The sequence below is a fragment of the Neopsephotus bourkii genome, unplaced genomic scaffold (assembly GCF_033783945.1).
Source record: "Neopsephotus bourkii isolate Nb327-2 ecotype Australia unplaced genomic scaffold, CSIRO-AGI_Nbou_v1 NB_887, whole genome shotgun sequence".
In the NCBI taxonomy this organism is placed as follows: domain Eukaryota; kingdom Metazoa; phylum Chordata; class Aves; order Psittaciformes; family Psittacidae; genus Neopsephotus; species Neopsephotus bourkii.
The window spans coordinates 1,832,931-1,849,363 of NW_026901381.1; the positions used below are offsets into that span (position 1 = coordinate 1,832,931).

The window sequence follows — 16,433 nt, forward strand, 5'->3', positions numbered from 1 at the left end:
AATTGAGGCAGCCCATGCAGGGCCATGAATCAGAAGATTTATAGCTCCTAGGTGGGACAGCTAAGGAGGAGGAGCAAGGGAAGGGGTGTTCATAGAGTGGAAGGCAGCCAAAGGACGCTATAGGAAACAAACAGTCATGGCAATACTGCTGTGGAAACAGCTTTCCTCCTCTGTCTCCCTGCAGTGGTCTTGCTAAGTTACAATTCTTGATAATCTCTGTTCCTGAAATGGTTGTGGATGCTTTTTTAAGGACCTGATGACAAAATTACCCCCAAATTCAGAAACATTATAGGGGTAAGGAGTCACTCAAGCTTGCTGGATCTTGATATATGAGAAAGGATGGGAATCTGTAGATGGTATGAGAGTGCTGATGCAGTGTAACGTACACTGAAACCGGTCCCTCTGTACATGTTGCAGCTTCCCCAACATTACAGTGGGCTTATATGCTCAGCTTGTGATGGAGAATGCTGGTGTAGGTGAAGGAACAGTGTGTGTAGAGTAGCAGCCCACAAGGTTGGGATGTACTGTAGTATTGCAGGAGAGAAAAGCTGGATCTGGGATGCAACACAGCAGGTGATGGAATCTCTTTGTTCCTATAGTGCTTCCTGAGATTCCAGATAGTGCGATCTGCAAAGATGTTCCTACTTCAGCTGTCCACATTTCACACTCTTGAGCTGCCTTTGCCAATGTTCAGATCTTCTCTGCTGTCCTGAATTTGGGCATTTCAAAGGCCTTCCTGGCTCTAATGAAAGAGAGGGGTGTCGTGTGGCCTTTCCATAAGGTTGAACTCTATGCAGAACAAGCAGAGGACAACTGGTCCCATTGCCTTCACTTTATATATTGACAAACTGAGGTTTAGACAAGGTAAGAGCTTTGACCTACTTTACTCAGAGATTGCTCTGGGTAACCTAGGAAGTAACCTAGAAACTACTCAGGGCATTCTCCAAGTGCAATAAGACACTAAAGTTCAAATGCTGAGTCCTCATCCCATGTTACTGTCTACAGGGCACCTCTGTTGGATCTGCACAGAGCTGGATTTGTCCCTTGGTGCTTCTTAGAAAGAGCAGGGTTTTAAATACCCCTTTTGGTGAACCTGAGCAGGGGAAAGGCAGTTGTTGGTGTCCTGAGCACATTGCTTTGGATGGGCTCAGGGATGCTGGCGCGGTGCAGGACGTTACATGCTGCGAGAGGGTGAAGAGTGGGTGCGGCGGCTGCCAGCGGTGCCTGGGCTTGTTGGGAGGATTGTTGCCATTCCAACCTGCTCCTGTCTCTGTGGTCCTTCTGAAGCAACACTAGCTATTCACAATGCTGGCGTGATGTAATTCGTTCAGGAGGAAAACTCACTCATGAAGTGCATGGTCCTGTTCTGCGACAGTCCAAGAGAGGGGAGGTGAGCTGAGAACAGCCTGGGACACCATCATCTGGCCTACACTTGGAGCTTCAACCAAATCCTATGCTGGAGGGTCCTGGCAATCATCTATTTGCAGAAGCCCAGACCCTATAGCAGGCTGTTGTGCCTGAGCTGCCTGTGCATAGGCTGTGCAGGGCTGGCATGGTATGGGGTAGGAGCATCCCTGGATCCCGGCTCTACCTGCTGCCCCATTGCACCTCCTAAGGGCTGGAGGGGAGTGTGATAGGAGCTAGTGAGAGGCTTTTCCTCCCAAAAAACAAATAGCAAGAAAAGGGAATACTTATCTGCCAGGCCCTGCTATTGAAAAACGAATCTCGGGTCATATAAGCAGGAAAAAGACATTGAGGCTTATTTGTGTTTCTGCCCCTGAGCACAAAGGGGCTAGAAAGCAGGCGGATCCCACCGATTGTGTGTTCCTCCTGTTTGGAGATGTAATCAGCATCCACGTACTGTGCCACAGCCTTTCCTCATCTCTAGGGGCTGGGAATGATGTATAGAGTAGACCTCCAGGATAGGATGCTGAAGGTCTGGCCTCTGGCACAGCATCTCCCCCCCCATCTTCTGACACGTAACGCACACCACTAGGAGCAGTGTTTATGGGGGATGTAAGAAAATACAGGGACACTCTGTTCACTCATTCCTGACCTGCCAACTGGAGAAACGGGCTCTGTGTAAACAGTACAAACGAAACGGATGTTTCGCTCTGCTCCTGATAAGTTTATCAGCAAAGCCAATGTGCACTCTGGACCCGAGGAATATACACAGAAATGTGTGAAAGAGAAGTGGAGGGTCCTCAGCTAACCTCCAGCTTACCACGCCCTGGGTATCAGTGTGTGTGCTGTAGCACACGTCACTCCTTGCTCCAGCCAGCGTGACTCTAAGGTTGGGATGCTGCCACATGTAATCACAAGCCCCAGTCTTACCCAGGCTCTAGCTGTCCTCAGTGCTATTGAATGGGTGAGAAAGGACTGTTGTGAATGTGCTAGGGAAGATGAAAGCATGGCAAGCACAGGCAAGGTGTGTGGTTGCTGATGGGGAGCATCGTGGCAAGGCCAAGCTGGACCTTGGGTAGGAGGTGAGGCCGTGGCTGCTCCAACTGGTGTTCATAGAATCCCAGACTGGTTTGGGTTGGAAGGGACCTTAAAGCTCATCCAGCTCCAACCCCTGCCATGGCCAGGGACCCCTTCCACTGGAGCAGCTTGCTCCAAGCCCCTGTGTCCAACCTGGCCTTGAACACTGCCAGGGATGGGGCAGCCACAGCTTCTCTGGGCACCCTGTGCCAGCGCCTCAGCATCCTCATGGTATTATCTGTGAATAGACCATTGTCCTTGGTAAGGAAGCAATGAGAAAACTCTCTGCTTCCTTGCCTGGCACTGAACCAGCATTGCCTCATGAAGGGCTCAGCCTCCAGTCTGGAGGTCTCCCAGCTCCAAAATGCCTCACTTACATTGCCCCAGGTCCCTGCTCTGGCATCCTGTTACAGACGGACCATTTCAGCCGACTGGATTTTGTTCCCTGCAAGTGAGTGCCTGGGAAGGAGATGGGTTTCACAGAGCTTGGAATAGAAAACTTGCTTTGACCTCCATGACAGAGGGATTAACGCCATTCCAGAATGATATAGTGAGTGGGCTTTAAGGGTCCAAAGGCAATTCCTGTTTACAGAGCAGGACTGGAAAAGCCTGGTAGCATTCAAGTGAGGGCAGCGGCTGTCAAGGATTCATTCCCCCTTGCTTCTTTTGGAGTGAGCTTTTGCCCTGCTGAGGGAGAACTTGAAACACCCCCCTTGGGTGAGCCAGGCTGTTGTGGTTGTCCAAAATCATGCTGCCTGTCTCTGAGGTGAGAGAATGAGGAAGTGCTTGCACCTATCCCTTCTCATCACACAAAACCGCACTGGAGCTTCTTTAGGGTAATTCTGTCTGGTTTAGGATTTCCAAAGTTTCTTGTAGAAACTATTTGGCTCAGACACAATGAAAGCTTGCCAGTCCTTATGAAAAACTTGTCATTGACAGTAAAGATCCATTTGCAATAACTTTGGACTTCCTTGAGTTATTCAGCTCTGCAGATGCAGTCTTGAATGCTTCAATCCATAGCGGTCTGGCCTGCTAATCCCAATCACATGCACATCCAGCACCTTTACATCTGCCAGTACACGGGTACTGAGAGCTGGGCCTGTGGTTCTGCTCCAACCATGGTGACTTTCCCAACATGGCAGGCTGCAAGCTCTCTGAACAAGGGAAGTACTCACCCGATAACAGCATCAGCCCCTGTATTTTCAGTCATCTTTCTGCAGATCAGAACACACAAGGTCTCCTTTCTGATGAAGTATATTCTTGTGTATGTGAGGAGCTTGGTGTGGGTCAACCTTGGTTGAGCCAGTCAGAAGTAGCACAAGACTCAGTTTTCTTATGGCATTGTAGGCTGGCACTCAGTGACCCATATATCCCTCTTGGGATATATTTAGCTTGTTTTTAACCTTATAGAAGGACAGTCATGTTCATACACTGGCAGGGAACAGCTAAGCTAGTCAGAGGCAGAGATTTTAGATGTTTTTGGAGACTTGAATTCAGATTTGTAGGTGCAAGCAGCACTGAAATGAGAAGATAAGTGAACATGGAAATCGACCATCTGGCTATTAACAATACAGAGCTCTCCTTGAAGGAAAGCGCGAGGCAAACTTAGCACATGCAAATCTCCATTATTTACTCCGGAAAGAGCATGCTGCAACGTGATGACACATCTTCCTTCCCCTCTCTACTTCTCATTTTGTCTGTAGCGAGGCTGTCTGATCTTGGAAACCATTTACATCTCCTCTGCAAACCACAACAGTTCTTTTTAATCCCTCATACTCTCTTTTACACAATGCCTTTGGTGTGTTTCATCCAATTGACTTCAGCCCTTTCCCACCAACACACCCAATGGGTGAGGGTGCAAATCACTGCCGCCTCTGTTGGCACCAACCAAGGCCCCATCCAGCTGGTGTCTGCTGGCCTGGGGTTTTCCAGGGGCTCCTGCGGCAGAGCAGGTTCCAGACCGCTTGAGACATGTCTGGTGGTTCGGGCAGGTTTGCCACAAGGGGGGGTGAAGCACAGAAACCGGCTGTGGAAATTTACTGACTCTCTGAGCATCCCATGACTTCTTGCTACATCTGAGAAGTCTCAGTACAACAAGAACGGTTGTTTCCGTATCTCCTGTGCAGCCTTTCGTCAGTTATATCAACGTGGTGCCTAATATGTTCCATCCCTGGCAGTGTTCAAGGCCAGGTTGGACACGGGCTTGGAGCACGCTGCTCCAGTGGAAGGTGTCCTTGCCCATGGCAGGGATTGGAGCTGGAGGAGCTTTAAGCTCCCTTCCAACCCAAACCATCCTATGAACATTGCATGGTCAGTGTAATTTTTTTCCCATCAATAGACAGCTGTCCATCATCTGCTGAAGGGTTGGAAGGTAAGGAATTCATTGGTCAAGACACTGATTTCTACTGCAAACAACTTCACTGCAGATGGTGAATTTAAAATCTATATGTATTCAACAAATTAGCACATATTGTGCCAACTCTTGGGAAATATGTGCACATTAAGAGTATGAGTGGGAGCAAACAAGGTTGTGAGGAATCTCTGCATCTTCTGTTTTCAAACAGTGATCTGCAACTAAGCCTTTTTCTTGTATATTTTTTAAGGTGACTGTGCATGAAGCTCTTTAAATCATCTGAAGTGGATGGTGGTTTATGGCTAAGAGATAAGGAAGGATTTGTCTATCAAACCTCCCCTCTGTTTTTAGCACAGGTTGGTATTTTCAGAAGTGGTGAAATGCCACCAAGTGCACTATGGAGGGCGTAGTGTGAACTGGAGTTCTGCCAATGCACGGGCTGAGCAAAAACTGTTGAAATGCAAGATGCTTCCAGGCCCAGCTCCGTGTCCCACGCAAGGAAAACCTTCAGTGATGCCTCTAAATAAAGCTCTCAGCCTCAGATCAATGTAACGCCTACTATAAAGTCAATAGGAATTTTGCTGCTAGGACAATTAATGTGCTCGGCCATCTTTAGACTGGACCGTATCATCTACCCATCAGAATGAATGGTGTTTGGTTAAAAAACTGAGGAAGGGACTGAGGAAGAAGCCAGGAGAAACCAGGGAAAAATGCCCTGCGTTTGTGTTGTGCCTCTGGGCACAAAGTGAACCTGGAATAAGGTAATTTCAAAGCAAGCCATGGCTAGAAGTAGAAAGTTCACCAGTGGTAAGAGACCACCGGTGCAGTCAACTGCAGCACCATCCAAGGTGATGGCCAGCAGAGTTCATTCAATGCACAGTGCAAGGCCCTGGTAGTGCCAGGAAGGCTGTGCGTGTTGGGTTTGCTCTCATGGTTTGATCTGGCTTTGTAAAGACAAGGAGCTGGCTCATGTACAGCTGTACTGAAGTCATGTAAATGGAGATCTGTCTGCTCAGCGTTGCTTTTAGGGCTGGGGGTGAAGGGACACGGGAAGAAGCTGTACATGTTCCATGTGGTGTCTGCTATAGCAGGGTCCATTTCCTAAGCCTTTGCTGGATCACTGCTGCGTTGAAATACTGATTCAGACACTAACAAAGCTATGGCAGTTTCGGGCAGGAATGGGATATTTGCAGGTGGATAATTAGCTCACTGGATAATGATGATCTCCTGTTATACACAGCCAAAACCTGGGTTCAGTACAACGTTTAGGGCAAGATACAACACATTGAGATTTGACTTACTGCAAATTACCCTTCCTGGAAAGATGCAGGGAAAGAAAATAATCCCAAAGACCCCAAGAAAGATCGGGAACTGAAACCCACAGAGAAAAGCAGACATATTAAAGGCAGCAGGATTGCAGTCCTGTACGTCATATAAAATGAATGCAGTTCATCAGGCTGAATTGTTCATGCTCAGACCATATATGTTCAGTTCTTGACAAAGTAATCTCTTTACAAAGCTACATAATGCAGCAGAGTCAGCTAAGAAGGAGCTATAAACAAAGAAGCTATTCAGCTGTCAAAGCAATTTTCAGCTATATTAAAGCAGAAGAGGATGGAATGGATTCTGCTGAGCCTTCTGCTGCATGCTGGCCCAGGGAGCTGTGGCATTGCGTGTGTGTGATGGGCTTGATGAGAGGAAGAGTGTGCACACACACACTGACACATGTACACATGTGTGTGCAGTGGAAACACTCCTTGCCTTCCTCAGCTTATGTCAGAGATGGCAAAGTTCATATTTAAACTGTGTTTTCTGTCTGCGCTTGGGGATGTCACCAAGTTCTGTCCATCCCCATGACGTGTGCTGTTTCCATAGAAACCGATGCACTTTGGAGAGGGGAAAAAGCAGGAAAATCAAGTGGAATAAGAGAAGTGTGCGGTGTGAATAGATCATTTGGGTGGTGGGGCTTTTAACATAGTGAGTTATACTTTCAGGTGGTGAAATGCCTTATTTATTTGGGATATGCCACTCCAGACTCATTCACATCCACTCAGATATACCTCAACTAAAGGGAAGCAGCTTCCTATTTCTTCATGTACTCCATCCACCATCAGACAGGCTGTGTTTGTGCTGCAGAGGCTGTGTGCTTTCTGCTGACACATGGCTTCTGCTGTTTGCCCTGTCTCTGGTGTCATTAGCAGGTGTTTCCTCTCTTCATCCCAAACTGGGGAAGGAGGCAGGGCCTGGGAAGCTGCAGGTTTTAACCCAGGTTCAATGAAATACCTGTCAAGCTTCCCATAAGAAAGCTGTGTATGACCTGTACCTCTCAAGGGGGAGGCAGGGCAGGCAGAGGCACACTGGAGCTGTTCTATGGGGTTTTTCCTTCTTAAACCAGCTGAGTTGCCATTGAATCATGTAATCAGTAATTAAAAATCCTGGGTTAAAACAAAGCTGTCTACAGCTTTCTGGCAAACAGCCCACGGACTTCAGTGGGGCCAAGATTTCACCCTTTCCTTGACTGCAGAGCTTGTTTGTTGTCATTCCCTTTTCTTTAGCTGTTCTATGTGCTTTATGCCACGTTTTTTCTCTTGGATGCATGTTTTCTTTTCCTTTTCTCAAATATTATCTCATTTCAGCTCCAGAATATAAGGTTTTCATGTGATGGACCACAAGAGGAAGTTTGTGACCCTGTTAGTTGTGTTTCCTTTTCTGCTGTGACCTAGGAGAGGATAAGAATGAGATGGGAAGGCAGTAGGAATTTCAGCAGCTAAATTCCACCTTTAGCACCTTTGTGAAGGCATCAACTCATCTTGCAAGTCCTTGCTGCCAACACTGTGGTGCTAGGGAGGTCCTTCAGCTGGTATCTGACCAGCTGGAAAAAGGATGGACCACTGTAACCCAGAGCATCCCCTGTTTCACCACCCAGGGCTGAATGCCAGGAGAAATAGGACCCTGTGTGTGTTCTATGTATGTAAATGGTATTTGTAACAGAGCAATATTCCCATTCTGTCTGTGCATGTTCTTTGGTGCTTATTTCTCCTGCCTCCCCCTCTTTACCAGTCCTATCCTCTGTAATTTCACTTTCAGGTTCTGCGTTTGAAGAGACCTGTGCCAGTTTTGCCTGGAGGTAGCTCGGAGATGGACCCCCGCTGGCTGCTTGCTTGAAGGTAGGGATGTGCCAGGAAGCCCTGCTTCCCAGGGGCTTTTTGGCAGAGCGCACTCAACTCTACTGCTGTGTTCTTCATGAGAAGCTACTCTTGGTCACACAGAGCCCATGTGTGAGGGACATGAGCCAACAAAAATTGCCAGGACGTACTGCATTCTTCAGGGCTTAGGGCACCAGAGTACGAATCGACAGCAAACACCCTAATCCCTTACCAACGCTTTGGGTGGCAAAACCCACAGCAGTTGCCTGTGGTGTTGACGTGATTCAAGCCCATACTGTTTAATTTATCTTTGTGCACCCAAAGCCATGATATCTACCAGTACTGACAGTTAAGAGTCTCATTTACTGGTTCATCGACAAGTTATAAGAATAAAAAGACACCGTGTGAATGGAGATAAAGTTTTGTTGAGCAGCTCTAATCTTGGTTGTTTTCCTTGGCTTTAAACTTTGAATTTTACAAGTACTATGTGAAATGCTCTGCTTTACTTCTTTGTATCCAGGCAGAAAGAGATGTTTTGTAAATGATGTGCTGTGTGGGTAATGTAGAGGTTTTCTCCTCTGTGGAATCCATCAGAGAGGACGTTTACTATGTGTTTATGAGATCCCTCGTAGATCTTTAGGCTGGGCTCTCAGGGTTCGCTCTATTGGGGGTTTTATTGCTAACATTTATTCTTCTTTTAATGGTGAGCTCTCAGAACAATGAATCTTTGAATTTATAGTGTATGGTTTTGAATAGTGATGGATCTGTGTATACAAACGCAGATATATCAAGTGGTTGATTTTTATGGAGGGTGATTTCTGTTTCTAGACCTGGCTACAGAAGTTGCATGTTTGTGATCAATCTGAGCGGTTGTACCAAGCGATCTGATAATAGAATTCATGCTGTGATGCACCACTTGAGGCTTGCCCTGTGTTCTGACTGGATGGTGGTGGCCTTATGTTATGCTGGTGAGATGTTTCCCTTCTCCTAAGAGGATGTGGGGTACAGTCACTGATCGGTTCTGTGAAATAGTTCTGGTTTTCCATGAGATCCATAGTACCGGGTAGCTCCTTCAAAAACCTGGTGCCACCTCCCAAAGCATTCCCTCTGTAGTACCTGGCAGTTAGATTAAAAGCAGGTTACAGTACAGCTTGTTTTGTAGGAACATTTACCCCACCCCTGGCAGTGTTCAAGGCCAGATTGGATGGGGCTTGAAGGAACCTGCTCTATTGGAAGGTATTCCCTGCTCATGGCAGAGGTTGGGACTGGATGAGCTTTAAGCTCCCTTCCAGCACAAGCCAGTCTGGGATTTGTAAGTCTGCTGTTGAGAGAAGATTCCCTGGACATAGAAAGCCTTGTTACATTCATCAGGAGGTGTTTTGGGTAAAGAGTTGCAGAGACAATACAAAAATCATCTTGGTTGCAATGTAATACTCATACAAAAATGCATCATTTCTTCTTGTGTGAAGTGAATGAAGTGTTGGTATCAGCAAGTGTTTACATTTGCATCGGTTTTAAACTTCAGTGTGTGCTGAAAGCCAGGCTGAAGTGTTTCCTAGATGGCCAGATGATTCTAAAGAAATGATACATCACAGAGAGAAGTTCAGAAATGCTCTGTTTCAAAGGTTGCTACGTAGTTAATACAATTACACTGGGGTTTTGCTGGGTGTCCAGAGCACATCTTTCATTGTCTTCACATAGGTTACACCTCAGTTTTATGTTTCATTTCAGTGTTCCAATTTTCTATTGTATCAGCAGCTGCATGAGCCCTACCTTTCCTTGTGCTCCTGCTTTGACATATTCCTATCCATCCATGTTCTTAAGAGAACATCCAACCATGTTCTTGAGAGGGTTTTTTCTCTGTACACAAGAACAAGTGACAGAAGTACCAGTTACTCTCTAACTCAGCTCAGATCACTAAGTAAATATCCATCATATTTATATGTCACACCTCTTCTTGACTGTATATATCTGCTGTACATCCACTTCTTCTGTGCTCCTGGTGCGTGAACGGGAAGAAATCCTAAAGCACTGAGGGAACGCTGATGTATGTGGCAAACCTCGCACAGACCTTGATTCCAGGAAGAGCACAGGCACATGCTGATAAACAGTTTCTTATCTAAGAAATACTTGAGAGAGCATTTCTGCAATGAGAGTGCTGCTCTGAACCCCAGCAGTTGGTTGCTGCCTTGTTTGCATCTTTCAGTGTTTCAACACCCTGCTGATAGCGTTGTGAAATCCTCGCTGGGCCGCAGCCAGTGACCCCAATAAACTTTTACTTGCTTAATGGTTTTATAACTCATCAATGTGAGATAAACTTGCCATTTGCTCATTTAACTTCTCTCCTCTGTGTTGTGTGTGAATACTATCTAATCTCATGGGGACTCCGAGGCTTTGAGGCTTAAGTTCTTGCAGAGTTATCAAATAGAGCAATAGCAACACGTTTGAACACTTAGCAAAGTTCTCATAGTGTTCTTCACTGATATTTTTAGTATTATAAAGGATAATTACTGTTGTATTGTAAATACATTGAGCTCTTCTTTCATATTCTGTGGTGTAATTTTCCACTTTCATATTTACATTTATGAGTACACATTCCATGTCAAGTTGCCTTTCACTGCTCAAGGGTCATCCCACCAACTGTCTGCAGAATGGTCCTTCTTTTTAATTGTAGAATCATAGAACAGTTTTGGAAGGGACCCTCAAAGGTCATTTAGTCCAACCCCCCTGCAATGAGCAGGGACATCTTCACCTAGATCAGATTGCCCAGAACCACATCCAGCTTGACCTTGAATGTCTCCAGGGATGGGACATCCAATTCCTCTCTGTCCAACCTGTGCCAGTGTTTTATCATTGGCAATTCATTGTAAAGAATTCTTCCCTCATCCAGCCTGAATCTCCCCTCTGGCAGGTTAAAGCCATTCCCCTTGTCCTGTCCCTACAGGTCCTTGCCCAAAGCCCCTCTCCAGGTTTCCTGCAGCCCCTTTAGGCACTGGAGCTGCTCTAAGGTCTCCCCTTAAGGAGCCTTCTCCAGGCTGAACCAGCCTAGCTCTCTCAGCCTCTCCTCACAGCAGAGGTGCTCCATGCCTCTCAATGGTTCCCATCTCATCTCACAAACACCCACAACCCTCAAGGAATCAGCTCAGAATCACCAGGGCAGCCTCAGTGTTCAAACTGTTTCATGCAACCTGACCCAATGTATTTCTGCAGCAGAAGCTCTCGACCTGGATCTCTGATACCCTGAAGGAAGGAGCACGAGCTGGGCTGTGCTGAGAGCTCTGCAGCTTCGTTACACAACCCACTGTGCTCAGGTTGAGCCGAGCCCACTCAGCTGCCTTCACACCACCCATGCATGAAGTTGTTACTAATTCTCATTTATAGTCTTGATGCTGTCATTACCCATCACTCATATATGATCAATGGGACATTATTCCAAATGGCCAACCAGCCCCTAAAATTCAAACAAAAGACTAAGGCGTGAAGTAGAATCATGTCACTGAACACATCACATCACTGAGTGGGATTTCTTTAATTACCAACGGATTGAAAAGGAACAAAAGACATTCCCTCCATGCTGCAGACTTTCTCCCTTTGTGCTTGTTGATATTATATTTCATGTTTCCAAGCATTCAAGTAATGGGTCTGAAATTGGAAGCAGGAGGAGAGGTATAGAAATCATACCTGGAGGCGGTGAGTTCTCATTCAGTAGCAGTGAAATAAATTCCTGTCCAAAGGGCTTAGGCTTTGAGAGGAAAATAACTTATATGAAACCAAGGCTGTAGCAGCCTAATTTTGTTCTCTGGACCAAGGTAAATTTCCTCCTAACACAATAAATAAATACATGATATAAAGTGCAGTGCTATTTCCTGATTCATGATCTTGTTAGACTCCAAAGAAACGTAGATCATGCTGGAATTGCAGTAACACAGGCTCAGTACATAGAGGGGGAATTGCATCCAGCTACTCAATATGAAGAAAAGGTATCAAAAGGGAATGATTTAGAGGAGAATGAAATTCTCCTTTAGACTCAGTTATAATTCAGCTGTGGTTTCCCCTGGAAGAAGATCCTTTATATATATATTTCATATATAAAATGTATAAACAAATTTCAGGTATTTAGCTGTAGACTATCCTTATGCTGTGAGCTCAAAAGCAACTTTAGAAAGCTCAGCAAAATAGTTTAATATAAAATCCCTGTATAATAACATGTATCAATATTGGCTATAGATGTGTTTTAGCCATATAAAGCTGTTTTCTCTTTGCACTCTGTGTCACCTGAGGCTGTTTCTTCAGGCTCAGAAACTGGAGGCTGTATTTGTCAAATATTGTAGGAATAGGAGAAGGAATAATAACAGCAATAACTGATTTAATTATTACTATAATTATCATTGCTGCTCTTATCATGCATCTCATTTGCTGTAACACCTGCGATGGGCCTGGCGATTTTCAGGCACTTCAGTGCTTTCACTTTGTTCTGCAAAGTTAATAATAATCCAAGGACAGAAGTGGGGGAAGAAAATATCAATAAGCAATTTATGGAGGACACTTCCATAGGTCAGGAAGCTCCCTTATAGCAACCTCTTAGGAGGGTTCGTAGGGAAGGGACTGAGTGGATGAGTCCTGGGACAGGGCTTACGGCTTGGACTGTAGTGTGATGCCATGAGGCAGGGGGCTGGAAGCCTCTCGTGGTAAGCTGGTGATAGCAAAGAAGGAGGACCAGAGCTTTGAAGGCTAAAATTTGTTCCATGCAGGATGGGTGAGGAACTCAGAACGTCCATAGGGGAAGTTCTTCCTGAGCCGTTGTCCGCAGGGATATACTCCAAGTTGACAGCAGTGGGGCTGCTGGTGTAAATCCATCTGGCTGTATAGATTTCAGTGCCTCATGGCTGAGGATTTTGCCAGCAGCTTACAAATCCCTGCTGTTCCACACGCTGGAGTACAAAACAACTGCTCTTGTGCAATGGTGAGTCATTGGCCTCTGCTTGAAGATGATCCAGCTACCTTGTCAAGGAGCTGGAACAGAACTGGGCATCTCAGGTGACTTCGTTATACAGCATGGAAAACAAATTCCCTTGGCCAGCATTTCGTGGGCAGCCCCTTGCGCATCCCTAGGGAGGTGTTTGGTGTCATGGCCTGAGCTTCTCCCCTCAGAAAGGCCAGATCTATAAAACGGCTCCTTCCCCAGCCTGAAATCCTATTCCTATCATCAAAATAGCTTCAGGATTGTGCTGAAAGGGCAGTTTTCACTCTTGATGGCTGAATCAGTGCAACATCTGTGTTGGGTTATGGTGCAGCTCAGGGAAGAGGATGAAGATACGACGTCAGTGGTCAGTTCCTCTTTAAGAACACACAAAACCACATTAGTAAAAGAGAAATACAGCAACTCAGGTAATGAAAACATTATCCTATGGATTTCATACAAACTTTACCATAGGGAGGGCACTGACACAGCTGTTCAGGCTTCTTTTTCCCTTTGCTACACAAAAAAAGTAGAGGAATCTGAACAGCTGTTTGGGTGATTTTATGGCTTTGGTAAGTAAAAATAAAGGCAACTGCCATGAATAAGCAATGTGAAACTGCCTGCAAAGATGCTGTAAAAACTCTCCAGAATAATTCCTGGACCTCATCCACAGCGAATAAAGATCTGTTTGCCATGGAAGGAGCTGAGCCAGAAGGGCACATGGGGCATTTCCACTCAGTCACTGAGCAGGTGTAGCATCAGCTGTCCTGCATCTCTTCTTGTCATGAAGGAGAGACTCATTTAGATGGGGGCAAACTGGCAAACCGCGTTATCCTGGAACCAGTTTTCCAGTGAAATCAGTGCATAGTAACCCTATTGACTTCATTGAAGTCACTTATAACGGCACAAGAGGGATGTGGAGCTGATGGAGAGAGCCCAGAAGTGGCCACAGAGATGCTGGGAGGGCTGGAGCAGCTCTGCTCTGGAACCAGGCTGAGAGAGCTGGGCTGGGTCAGCCTGGAGAAGAGAAGGCTCCTGAAAGGGAGACCTTAGAGCAGCTCCAGTGCCTAAAGGGGCTACAGGAAACCTGGAGAGGGGCTTGGGACAAGGACAGAAGGAGGTAGCTGAAGGGAGTAAGGGAACAGGGCGTGTAAGGATGCCTGGATGTGATCAGCATCATTTCCTAATGAAAAATGTCATTTTTTGCTCTTTCCAAAACCCCATTACCAGGGGTGGGGGTGTCTGTGCTGGCTCATGCTGCATCTCCCACCACTCAGCGCACAGTGTCCCAGTAGGTTAGAAAAGCACCTGCTTTCAGGGAGTGATGGAATGAAACAAGCGGGAGGCGTTTGGCTCTCTGCTACCCAGCGATTCCCACACCTCCAGCAGCAAAACCTCAAACCCTCTTCGTTGCCAAGACAACCCAAAGAAAGACGAAAGCCCGAACAATACCCTGCGCCCGGGGAGCCTCGTATCCCGGAGCGAACGGGTTCCTTTCGAATGTCAGCAGGAACACTGCCCTCCACGTCAACCCAGGTAAGCCCAGACGAAGCCGAAGGTGATGTCTCTATAGAATGCCTTGCGTTTTTAGACTGTCTTTTGTCCTGATGGCTGCCAAGGCTCGAGGGCTGGCACTGGGAGCCTGAGCGATGCTATTCCTGCAGCACAGCGGTACCTATAGCTCAGGCAGCACCAGGAGGGGCTGTTGTGAAAGTACGTGAGGGATGGGGCTGTGAGTGCCCTCCCCAGCCTGTGCTGCATGGGAGGGTGTCTGCAGTGAGCAGGGAATGCCAGGCTGTGCTGATCTGCCTTTACAGTGGCTTCTAAAGCTTTTTCAGGCAGCTGAATGCAAGGTAGTGCAGCCATAAAGGTCTTTCCACTCAATAACTGGGATGGAGTGAGCTGTGCTTGGTCTTTAGGTCAAAGGAAACATAAATGTGAGTTAAGCCTCTTCAGTTCTTGGCTCCAAGCAGGACAGTGGAATGTCTGGAGCTTTGCATTTGTTAATGCTTATTTATTTAACTCAATGAATGTACACTGGACAAAGGTCCAGGAGGTCAGAATAAACCTCTTCAGAGACTTTTAGGGCATCCTCTTGCAGGCATTAGCCTCAGGAGCTTCTCTGTTTCTCAGAGGTAAGGCTATGCAGTTTGCAAATATCAGCTTTGCTTTCCCATGTTCTCTCCAGGTCATTCCCATTTTATCCCCAGTCGCAGGTAACAAGGGGTATCTTTTTATGGAAAATGCTAGGAATGCTCTTTTTATCATGCTTCAAGTTGGCATTGACCCCCTTCTTAGGAATGGCTGCACCCTGAGGAAGTAATCCAATATTTCCATTTGGTTTAAGATGTCTGATAAATAGGGGAGCAGCACTTGGAGCAGGGGACCCTGGATTCTGCACGGCCATGCATCCATTTTACTGTGCACTCAGTGTAAGGACAAATCCATTTTAGGCTGCCTTGGATCATAGCAGCATCCTAAAAGTAAGCAGGACAAATGCCATCATCTTCTGCATCCTTTCATTCTTTGGCTCTCTCCTCCCTCTGTTCTCTCCTCTTGTACCAGCTGCCTGTCAGGATGTTCCCAGCAGGAAACCTGGCAGCATTACAGGTGTATCCTGATGAACTTGCTCTTTCCATGGGCAGGGATCCATGGGGGACCGTAGCCTTCTCTCTTCTTCTTCTTCATGGTCCTCCTTTTGCAATCGCATGGTGGGATCCAACAACTCCAGGACTTTCAGCTCTAAAAAGCAAGTAACAAGGAGCAGTAGCAGATAGTTTGGTGCACAGGAGCACCAAACCAGCACAACCAACCAGTTGGTGCTGAGGGCTCTGTGTCTATACTCTTGACATGTGGAGTTTTAACCTCAGGCTAACTTAGTCCTGTAGACTGAGCTCTCAAACTGTGCCACAGTATGAACAGGGGTTCACTCCTGAAGCATGCACCTGATCCAGGCTAAGACAGAGATCATAGCATCCTAGAATGGTTTGGGTTGGGAAAGACCTTAAAACTGATTTAGTTCCAACCCCTTGCCATGGGTAAGAACATCTTCCACTAGACCAGGTTGCTCAAAGATGTAGATTTAGCATTTTAGGGGCAGAAGATCAAACAAACCAGTGCTGAAAGGTAAGTGTTGCATATTTGAGCATCACAGCAAGGCACTCCAAAGCCAAGCTAGTTCTGCTTTGATGGCTCCATCAGCACATCCAGAATTGGCTTCTGCTTATGGGACAACCTGTCCCTGGCTCTGGGAGAAGGAGCCTTGTGAATGAGACATGGGGCTGTACTTCAAGTAGCATCCCTAGAAGCAATAGTTCTGCATTGGGCCTCATTTGTGTCCCTAAAGAACAAATCCTACATCACACCTTCATCCTGTGATAAGTCGCATCCTGTTAGGAGTTTCAGATGAGGCATCCCTGTGCTCAGGCCACTCTTGGCTCCTCTTTTAACACCTTAGAAACACATTGAAAACTGGCTGCTCAGGAACAAAGGA

The 16,433-nt window shown here is 46.5% G+C and overlaps 1 protein-coding gene across 7 annotated transcripts in view; it reads left to right on the forward strand.

The window, feature by feature from the left end:
• SLC6A6 (solute carrier family 6 member 6) overlaps positions 1-16,433 on the forward strand; it is a 109,852-nt gene that overhangs the window by 6,606 nt on the left and 86,813 nt on the right. For 5 of the 7 annotated variants that reach the window (XM_061357187.1, XM_061357189.1, XM_061357180.1 and 2 more), the window contains exon 2: positions 7,922-8,001. The exons of the other annotated variants lie outside the window; for them this stretch is intronic. The gene's annotated coding sequence lies outside the window, so the exon portion shown is untranslated. The remainder of the gene's footprint in view (positions 1-7,921; positions 8,002-16,433) is intronic. 7 annotated transcript variants of the gene reach the window in all.